The following is a 10,059-nucleotide window of genomic DNA, read 5'->3' as shown; positions in this document are numbered from 1 at the left end:
AGACGGCGACAGTATTTTGTTTTCGTGTGGTCCACGAAATTGTACAATTATTAAAGGCCTTAAACAAATAGCCAGTTGTACTTTTTCTGTCGTTCTCGTCACCTCCCCAGTCGGAATCTGCATACCCACTTATTATCTCTTTATATTCAGATTTTTTATAAACCAATTTTAAATTAATTGTACCTTTAATGTATCGTAAGAGATGTTTTAAATATTTCCACAACTCTTCGTTATTTTTAGATTGATATCTACTTAATATATTAATACAAGCACAAATATCTGGCCTTGTGCAAAGCATTGCATACATAAGGCATCCTATAACATTTTTACAAGGTGCATCATAGTGAGTGTCTGAATTTAAAGCTACAAAATTGATTTTAGAAGGAAAAGGTGAATTCGATGGATTACAATCTTTCATAGAAAATTTATTTAGAACATTTTGCAAATATGTTGTTTGATCTAAAGAAATTGTATTAGTTGTTCTTTGAATTCTAATACCAAGAAATAGTTTTAAGTCCTTCAAATCAGTCATTTGAAATTTTTGCATTAAACTGTTTTTAAACGCTTGTAATAAATTACTATTTTTAGTAGTAATAATTAAATCATCAACGTACAGAACTATATACACGTTTTTATCTATACAATTTTTATCTAATATGTACAGACAAGGATCTAATTCAGAGTTCTTAAAACCCATTTCCTTGAGAATGAGATCGAACCGTGCATACCAACACCTGGACGACTGCTTTAGGCCATATAATGTTTTATTCAATTTACAAACCTGGTTATTACTTGCTAAAATACCTTCCGGTACTTCCATATAAATATTTTCTTTCAATATACCATTTAGAAACGCGGTTTTAACGTCCATGTGGTGTAAATGTAAATCAAACTGATTTGCCAGTGCTAATATAAATCTAAAAGTAGTTATCCGAGCCACTGGTGCGAACGTTTCGTGATAGTCTTGTAAATACTCTTGAGTGAAACCTCGAGCAACCAACCGAGCTTTATAACGTGTAGGTTCACCAAATTCATTATTTTTAATTGTAAATACCCACTTGCAACTTATAATATTAACATTTTTCGGTCTAATAACTAATGTCCACGTTTGGTTGCTTCGAAGCGACTCAATTTCATCGTGTATAGCGTTCAACCACTTATCAGAATCGTGCCTATCGAAAATATTCTTATATGATGTAGGTAAAGATTGCGTATCATTAAAAAGAGATAAAAATAAATCAGGATCGTGCATTTGCTTATAATTCTTTGGGGGTAATTCTCGAATTCTTTCGCTACGTCTTAAATTAGTGGTATTCGATGAACCGTCCAACGAATTGTCATTAAAAGAATCTTGTTGTTGATCTATTTTTAGCTTTGCCGAATCAATTTCGGGCTTACTAAATTTTGAAAGGGTTTCAATGTTGTCACTACTGCTACGTGTAGGGCGTGATTTTTCAAAGTTTAACTCGTCAAAAATAACATCGCGAGCTATAAAAACTTGATTATTTTCGATATTGAATAATCTATAACCGTTTGCATCGTAACCGATCAATATTGACTTGAAAGATTTCTCATCAAATTTAGTTTTTCTAGCTTTGTTATGAACGTATGCAGTAGATCCAAACATTTTTAAATGATTTATTTTCGGCCTTTTACCATGCCACATTTCGTATGGTGTTTTATTTATCAGAGTTTTAGTGGGTAGTATGTTAATTAAATAAGTAGCTGTTAAAACAGCTTCACCCCAAAATATTTTATTTAATTTCGCACTTGTAACCAATGTTCGAGCCATTTCGGTTAATGTACGATTCATTCTTTCTGATACACCATTTTGTTGTGGGGTGTAAGGAACCGTTAAATGATACATTATCCCTTTGTCAACACAAAATTCTTTGAATTCGTTTGAAAGATACTCTCGGCCATTATCGCAATATAAATTAACAACTTTAGAATTAAATAAATTTTCACATTTTGTTACGTAGTCTTTCATACATTTATATGCTTCAGATTTAGAATGCATCAAATACGTTACTGTATAATGAGTAAAATCGTCAATAAAAGTAATAAAATAATTTTTATCATCAAATGTAGGTGGTGTAATAGGACCACAAATATCGGAATGAACTATAAAAAGTGGCCTATTTCTGACTGATTTATCTTTTGATTTTGCAAAGGGCAACCGCGACTGTTTACCAAGTATGCAAGACTCACATAATGTATCATTAGGCATAATATCATTAATTAGGTAACTATCATCAATTAAGTTTTTTAGAATGTTAAATTTATTTTTGTTTAAGTGACCTAGACGCTTATGCCATAGTTCGTAAGATGTAGAAGTTTGAGACAAATTTAAATTATGTTGAGATCGCGTATGCACTTGAAAAACTAATTTAAATAAATTATTACTGATAACACTCGATACTAAACACTTGATACTATTGTTAATATAAACACTGTTATTTTTAAATATAACAACCATACCTCCTTGTTGAATACGATATACAGATATTAAATTACATGGCACGTCCGGCGCATATAATACATTATTAATCGCCCCTTGAAAACCTAAATTAGTAGTGACATTTATTGTACCTTTACCAAACGCTTGAATGCTTTCATTGTTCTTAGCTATACCAATTTTAATCGGTATTGTGAACTCTGAGTAGGAAGAAAATAATTCCTTACTATTTACAACGTGGTCAGTTGCACCCGAATCTAAAATGAAAACAATATTATTAATATGATATTTATAAGAATTTGACAACTTACACGTTGAAAACATAAATGCGAAACTGTCCTCGTTATCGTTTCTGATTTGCAAAGCGCTCGCAGCTGCTGTTTTACTGCCGCTACTACCTCCATTTTGTTGTAACTTTTTGAAAAATCGACAATCCTTCTTCATATGATTTCGTCGTCCACAATAATCACAATATAATTTTGAAATTTTATATGATGAATTTCCGGCGTATGACTTCTTTTTATAATAATTATATGATTTCCTTTTATCGAATCCAATTTTGTTCTGCGATTTGAATTTATTCGTTGATGTATGTAAAACTTTGAGTTCTGTCGTCGTGGTATTCTTTAGTTTGACTTCGTGATCTAGAAGACGAGTTTTTACAAAAGATAGATGCAATTGTTCCTCTCCAAGTGTTTCCAGTGCCGTTATAACACCATCGTATGATGTGGGTAGAGTTAAAAGTAAATGTGATATTTTATCCATCTCATCCAATTTTGCACCAGCCGATATTAATTCAGTAATGATATTATCGAAATTGTTAAAATGTTCGAATAGTGTCACATCTGGCTGTAGTTTCATATTAAGTAACTGTTTACGTAAAGCCAATTGAGTCGCTAAGCTCCTCCGCTCATATACTTTGTCTAGTTCGGCCATTATGGATTTTGCAGTAGAAGAACCTCTTGCAAAGCTTAAAAATGTGTCACCCAAGTAATCTACAATCGTACCTTTTGCTAGCATATTCTTCTTAATCCACTCATTATCTGGTATTGGTGGTGGTTCTTCGTCAATAACAGGCAATAACTGCATTTCTTCTAGTAGTGACCTTATACGAAACTTCCAAGTACTATAGCGATCACCGTTAAATTGTTGTATATTTCTTTTACTTCGCGAATCCATTTTGAGTAACACTTTTACTATTAATTTTAATTATTAAAACAACTTTAAACATGACCTGGGCCCATAACCTGAAGGGAAATGGGGTAGGTATAATAAGACACGTCTGCACTGTTTGACAATGTTTTTAATAATGAATATTAAATAATCAAGTAAAGCTGTTCGTTGATTGAATGAGTGGTGAGCGAATGTGAATGAGTGAAAGATTGAATAATATAATGAAAGAGAAATCTATTATGTATAGAGGCTTGAATTTTTGTATATTCCAACATTAATAACTTTAAAAGCCCATAGAGCAAAATGTTTTGTGGCAGGAGTGGATTTATCTTAATTCTTTACAAAAGCGATAGATGTGGCCTCTATCCTTGCTAGGTAGAAGGACAAAAAAAATGTACCCATCGAATAAAACCTCGAATGACACAGCGATTGAATTGATTGAAATATCTAACAAGACCCTTTTTTTAAATTCTTGTTTATATTGTTGTAGTATTTTCTGTGTTATTCTTTTATTCAATTGTACTATACATATGCTTATGATTCCATAAATATTTTTTATTTATTTATGTACTGCATTATAATTTAAAAAACTATGGTAATGGTCTTGTGATAATAGTGTAGTAAATCTTTCTTAGCGACATCTAGCGGGAAATAGCATCACAATGAAGATAATGAATGCAAAAGATTTATAAAAAGTATATATGCATGCCGAAAGATGGCGTTGTTCAATTGTAATAGAAAACAAAAATAATTTACAAAATAAGTCAGATCAAGGTTTATAATAATAATGTGATCGTTGCTTATTGCCAATCATGGGTCAAGAATAACGATCGAAACACTAAAATGCTTATTGTCAATTAAACTCTTTGCGTCACGATTTCGTCATGTAGATGCCATAACTTTTATTATTCAATGTTAAAATTTATACTATTATAAAAATATGCCTCGATTCTTTGTCTGACATTCTGTTTTTTCTCAACAGTCCGTATTTCTCGCACGGTTGTTGCAAATGCATCATGTGAGTTATCATATTGCTCTATTTCTAAAAATATGTATTGAATAATTTTGGCTTGTAACGGTGTCAACATTTACTGGAATGATCAAGAGAAGCTCACGGAATCCGTGCAGGATTCCGTGAGCTTCAATTGAGGTCCTCGTTTTCATTCAAATTTTTCATCGTCAGCTCACATTAATTGTACTTTCATATTTTTCATTGAATGTCTGTCTGTTAACAAATGACAAAGCTCTGTTTTGTTTGGTCTTAGACGTCCAAACTCTACAATAAAATGTTTAAAATTACATTTATTTTTGTACTTTCCTAAAAAATGGGTCTTGGTTCCTAACCGAATTAAAGACAAATGAATTTAATTAGAACTCAATAAATAAACCAATAGTGCGCACCGTCTCAAATTGACGTGCATCATTTTAGTATAATTGTAACGAAAATTAAATAGGTTGGTTGCCTTCCGGTTTCAAGCTCTTCGTTCGCTCATGACGATCGGTTGAGGCATTGAAATGAGAAAGCAAGGTAAACTCATAAAATATACTTACACATTTGTAACGTTACAATTAGTTTAAAAAACGTATAAGCACCTATTACAATTAATTATAAATTATAATGAAATAAAACCAGAACATGTTAAAAATTGTTAAAGCCTATTAAAGAACATTCCGGCCTTCGTATTACGTGATCAATTCAAAGATGCAGTAATAACATTTTTCGTTTGGATACTATTTTATTTTGAAAAATTCAACAGGTTTTCTTGTAACGAATTGTAGGTATTTGTATGTATTTCACTATTCGAAGTACTGGTATTATTTGATGGAATTTTTTCGATGTAGTTTTTCCATTTTAATTCAAGTTTACGAGTTTTTACAGTCTTTTGATTTAAAATAAAAAGTTCTTTAAAAAATGGTTAAATCATTTTAAACAGTATGGTAGCAATAAAAGTGTTATATGTATATAACACTTGTATGTATATATAACACTTTTATTGCTATAATAATGTAACTTACGTTTTTAATCATTTTATAACTATTTGCTAAGTATTATTTGAATGATTTCAAAATATCATGGTATTTAAAATAAGCATTATTGTAATATTGAGACTAGGAACAATAATTGGTACATACATAAAAATAATTTTGTCAATTACAGACTTATGTTACATTTATTTAGTAAGGTAAAGTACAATTAAAGTTTTTGGAGTAAGAGTAGAATTGCGCTTTTTTTTACATTTTCCTTAAATGATCATTGTCGAATTTCGATTATTAGGGTTAAAGTTTCAATAATACTATACTATCTTTATTATCCGTTAAGTATTGGCACAATTTAACCTGTTTAATGATTATGCAAAATATATTTTAATTAGAATGGAGAACAAGGTAACAAAAGAATAAAAACGAGATGCGATCAATTTTAGAAATTGTACAATAATATAGATAACAATGCTACAAAATTGAAATAAAACTAGTTTTTAACGGATTTAATCGCGTATATTTATTATTTTAACATCCCGACGTTTCGAGCACTTTGCAGTGTTCGTGGTCACGGGCAGACTAAGGTGACATTTGTCTGTTCGAATTAAAAAGAAATATTATTTACAACTACCGCCAACGATTTCTTAATTGGTATCTTGAGTAGCGTTCCGGTTGCACGCAGAAGGCACTAACTGTATCTTTAGGTCTTGCAGTCTGTTGGATTTGGGATTTTAAATTTTTAATAAGTGGATCCCAAGTGTTAGAAAGTCTCCAACCATCTTCTCTATTGAAGTTCGGATGTTTTTGAATTTCAATAGCCTCGCGTATCATTCTAGGAATGAATCTGTGTTCTCTAGCGAGGATCTGTGGTTTATCAAATCGAATAAAATGGTTAGGTTTATCCAGAGCATGTTCACAGACTGCAGACTTTGAAGAACGCCTATTTTTGACATCTCCTATATGTTCCTTGACCCTAGTACCGATACTTCTCTTTGTTTGGCCTATGTAAGATAAACCTTTTAAAATTCTAACACTTGGGATCCACTTATTAAAAATTTAAAATCCCAAATCCAACAGACTGCAAGACCTAAAGATACAGTTAGTGCCTTCTGCGTGCAACCGGAACGCTACTCAAGATACCAATTAAGAAATCGTTGGCGGTAGTTGTAAATAATATTTCTTTTTAATTCGAACAGACAAATGTCACCTTAGTCTGCCCGTGACCACGAACACTGCAAAGTGCTCGAAACGTCGGGATGTTAAAATAATAAATATACGCGATTAAATCCGTTAAAAACTAGTTTTATTTTAATGTGTAATAATCGCGAAAATCTAAGACAACATAATGCTACAAAATATTATTATTCTGATGTTGTAAAAATTAGGCTTAGGGATGTGGAGAAACATTTAGGTAGTTACCCCTAAATAACTCTTTTACATTTTTTTAAAAGTCCAGTAATTATTGCCTAATATTTTTAAAATGTCCTTTTTTATTAGACTACATTAAGTCATAGATGATTATATACATAACATATATACATAACAAATAAAAGGGTGATTTATTGTGAATATTGTGCGTAAGATCTCTGAATAATTTTCTGTGTTTTTATAATATAAACATCGAGCAGTTAGTTCGGACTTCTCTTTATTTATACATATTCTTGTTTATTTATAAATTAGATATTTATTAATTTCAAAGAGTATTTCCTTTATTGGTCTGGTCTAATGAAAATCATCCATAATACTTAAATCTGATATTTTTCACCAGTGGTTTTTCACAAAAAGAAGCAGGATTTAGCTTTTAAATTAAATAAAGTACTCTTCATTGTAGATCACTTTTAAAAACTATTATTAACACAAAAGCAAGAGAAGGTGGTAATACAGAGGCAATCTTACCGGTATAGTTCTAATTTAAATATTTACGTACATATATTCTTGTAAACAATTATTATTAATGTCAAAATATTTCCAAATGGCCGGTCCATTCCGAATCTTTCCAATCTTCACGTGGTTACGCAATCTGTTAGCATTGAAAAGTTTTTCATATAAATTATTAAACGTTCTCATGGAAAAAGTTCATCTTATTTTTAATTATCCGAACGTGGAGTTCTCAGTTGAGCTTTAAGTGGTATGTTGTTGTTCGATGAAGTCAATTTTATTTAGTGTAAAGCTTATGTTAAGTGTTTGTTTCTTTAGCTGGAATTCGTTATTGTTACATTAGAAATAATACAAGATGCAAATATTTTAAATATTAGGTTATTGATAAAGTAATTGTATTTGCTTTCGTATTTAAATTTGATATAAGTATAACAGTAGTAAAAAAACAGAATTTTCTATACCAATTGCTTCTACGCATACATGATTGATATATCAAGAGATATAGAAAGAAAAAGTGACCAAAAAAAACCGGCCAAGAGCGAGTCGGGCTCGCGCATGAAGGGTTCCGTACCATTGGCTAGGTAAACAACAGTAGGTACACAAATTCATGTTGGATACGAAATCTTAAATAAGTATACCCTAAACCATAACGCGACACACTAAATATGAGTAAATTTTTTGTAAAATATTTAATTGTTAAATGAAATTTAATATTTTGTGAATATTTCAAGCGTTTACCTGGTGCTGATTTTAATATCGGGTAATAAGCGGCAAAAAAACACTTTTGTCGTATAAGAGCGCCATAAATATTTTTTTATTTTAATTTTATTATTAATTATTAAAGTAAGTATACAATTAAGTATTTTGTGAATGTTTCAGGTGCCTACCGATTGCCATTATTGATATCGAGCGAAAAAAGGGCAATAAAATATCGTTTGTTGTTTGGAAGCCCCTTAAATATTAAGTTTATATTGTTTTTAGTATTTATTGTTACAGCGGCAACATAATACATAATTTGTGAAAATTACAACTGTCTAGCTATCGCGGTTCTTGAGATACAGCTTGGTGACGGAAGGACAGACGGCGAATACTTAATAATAGGGTCCCGTTTCTACACTTTAGATACGGAACCTTAAACTTAAGGGAGCTATGCATTAGCGTATCCCTATGATGCTCAGGGATAAAATATTATAACGAAAAAACCCTATTTATCAAGCAACCTTGATTATATTTGCTTTCAATAATCTTTCATTTACTATATTTTTTTAATTATTTTTTAATTAAGAATGTAGCTTTTTGGAGGTTTCCGCGTCCTGGCATGTAATAATGTTAATTTTTAAAAAAAATGTCATTTCATTATTATGTAAACAAGTAGCTCATACATTGATAATAAACTATAATGTACATATAATAATTTTTGCGCAAAAAAGTGAGTAAGTTTTGCGTCGGAAAGATAAGCTTTTTTCATTGGTTTTTTTTTTACTTTTTATAACTGAAATTAATTAATTTTGTAACATCTTTTGTACCAATATATATTTTTTTTTATTTTAGAATTTCGTTATGTATAATTATACTAAAAATAACACTCATTTTAGATAATTTACTAGAGACTTATTCATAATTTTGTCATTTTAAGAAATATTCATTAGTTCGAAGATAAATTTTTGTTGATTGACTTTAATTTATGCAGCGGATATTTAAGCAAACTGTGAATTATAAACATTTAAGAAACAGTGTAAAGCCAAATCAACTACGACATTTATCATTAATTTTTTCGCAATACTTCTTACAATATTATTTTTTTAATTCATATTTGTGTTGTGAAAATTTTCTCGGTTGTTGGGCTTTGTGCAAGCCCGTCTGTGTATCCCCCACTCATCAGATATTCCACTGCCATACAACAATACTTTGTATTATTGTGTTCCTGTTTGAAGGATGAGCAAGTGTAACAGACACAAGGGACAAAATCTTAGCCCCAAGGGTTGGTGGCGCATTTGGTATATAAGAAATTTTTAACATTTCTTACTGAGCTCTAGGGCCTATGGGCGGTAGTGACCGCTTCCCACCCGGTTGCAAAAAAAAATCTTTGCTTAAATTGTTATTTTCTTCTAAAATTGTCGGGTCCCCGATTTCTTCCCACAGCTGCACCTGGGTCCTATCCGCATAGCTATGTCATTGTAGCTATCTCATCTCTAATATTATTGACGACCTCCGTGGTCGAGTAGTGTGTACAGCGGTTTTCATGGGTACGCCACTCCGAGGTCCCGGGTTCGATTCCCGGCCGAGTCGATGTAGAAAAAAACATTAGTTTTCTATGTTGTCTTGGGTCTGGGTGTTTGTGGTACCGTCGTTACTTCTGATTTCCATAACACAAGTGCTTTAGCTACTTACATTGGGATCAGAGTAATGTATGTGATGTTGTCCAATATTTATTTATTTATTATTTATTTATTTATTGACGGTGGAACAATCGGTAGGTATTTATATGAATATAAGTGAACGGAACGTCAATGTGAGGATGATCAGCGAATTCAAATTGTAAGGACTATATGCATATGCACATGAATACA

This window comes from Vanessa atalanta, chromosome 3 (genome assembly GCF_905147765.1).
Source record: "Vanessa atalanta chromosome 3, ilVanAtal1.2, whole genome shotgun sequence".
NCBI classification, from domain to species: domain Eukaryota; kingdom Metazoa; phylum Arthropoda; class Insecta; order Lepidoptera; family Nymphalidae; genus Vanessa; species Vanessa atalanta.
The sequence above is the reverse complement of the archived record's forward strand: the minus strand, read 5'-3'. Positions refer to the sequence as shown.